This window comes from Lynx rufus, unplaced genomic scaffold (assembly GCF_022079265.1).
Source record: "Lynx rufus isolate CCGP_SWC_20201006 ecotype Redwood Valley unplaced genomic scaffold, mLynRuf1.p SCAF_35, whole genome shotgun sequence".
Classification (NCBI taxonomy): domain Eukaryota; kingdom Metazoa; phylum Chordata; class Mammalia; order Carnivora; family Felidae; genus Lynx; species Lynx rufus.
Window position 1 is genome coordinate 2,380,279 of NW_025814851.1, and position 1,641 is coordinate 2,381,919.

Consider the following 1,641-nt stretch of genomic DNA (forward strand, 5'->3'; position numbering starts at 1 on the left):
GAAGAAAGTTAATGACTGTTGAAGTTGATGACTCTTGAACTTAATGGGTACACGGAGTGCATGGTACTATTCTTTCTGTTTTTATGTGTTTGAAATATTCCATAATAAAAAGTTAAAAATAAAAAAAATGAAATACTGGGATTACTGAGGGTAATGTGCGTGTTGAGGGTGGGTTAGAGATGAGAGACAGAAAAAAATAAGAGATAGTCACGTTTATGGGAACAATAGCAAGTGAAATATGAAAAATGCCTGTGAAATATCAGTCACATATTTGTAGACTGTGTGCCAATTGCAGATTCTGGCAGATAGAAGCCACCCTTAAACAAATGGTGCTGGAAATAGCCCTGCAATTTTAAGCAACGTTTATTTACTCAAAGAAAGAAGTTTGAAAGGAGCGGATGTCTTCCTGATCTCTTAAACACATTTTATTTTAGAGAAATCACTTTTTTCTTATTCTTGTTGAAGGACATGTAAAGAAATTTTGTATGTAGTAATATGCACCTCTGGTAAGAATGTTGAAGGTGGACAGGATGCCTGGGTGGCTCAGTCGGTTGAGCGTCTGACTTCAGCTCAGGTTATGATCTCACAGCCCACGAGCTCAAGTCCCACGTCGGGCTCTGTGTTGACAGCTCAGAGCCTGGAGCCTGCTTTGGATTCTGTGTCTCCTTCTCTCTCTGTCCCTACCCCACCCATTCCCTCCCCCCACCTCAAAAATAAATAAAACATTTAAAAAGTTTTAACAAAAAGAAAGTTGAGGGTGGTGTGCTTGAATGTTTCTTAGTTAAAAGAAACCAGGTGACAGGAATTATTAACTCTCTCTTATGTAAGGTTGGTAGAGAAAATAGTTGAGGTGCAGAGAAGTTTTAGGGGTCAGAACCAAGGGCACGTCTCCTAAGCAAAGTCAGAGCCACCTGCAATGCAACAACGATATAGCAAGGGAATCTTGCACTCTTTAGGAAGTTCTGCCTAGGGGATCCTCTGTCTCTGGGGATCCATTACCCTGGGACAGGGCATGGCAATCTTTCCATAGTTGTCCACCAAATACCATACTCTGTTCGTTGCTGTGCCAGTGGTAGAACAGGTGTTGAGACAAGTTCCCCAATTTGTGTGCATGTGAGTGTGTATGTATGTGTGTGTGTGTGTGTGTGTGTGTGTGTGTGTGTGTAGATGTGATGGGTCCTCTCTGGAAAGAGGAGGTGAGAAGCTGTCCCATTCTACAGAAACTATATTTGAAAAACAAAAAATAGAGAAGTGTGCAGTGAACAAGGTGTGCTATTATTTTCTCATCTTTTATTAAACATACAACATAGACACATGACAACAATTTGTGGAAACAAAAAAAAAAAAAAAGAGGAAAGAAAGTCAATGTTATCTCATCGCCATAAAGCTCCACTGTTTGTTCTGCAATATATTTGCTCCCCTCTTATGGTCTGTGCATATGCATGTTTTCGATGACTAAGATCATACCATAAATAGGATTTTATGTCCTGGTTTTTTGACTTGACTTTGATTTATGAACGTAGGCATATGAATCCTCATAAAGGTACAAAAATTGAATTGTACTTGCCCACGCACTAATCAGACTGCGGTTTGCAAGATGACAAAATTAGATGTAATCAGACCTGTCCCTGAAAATCCAGA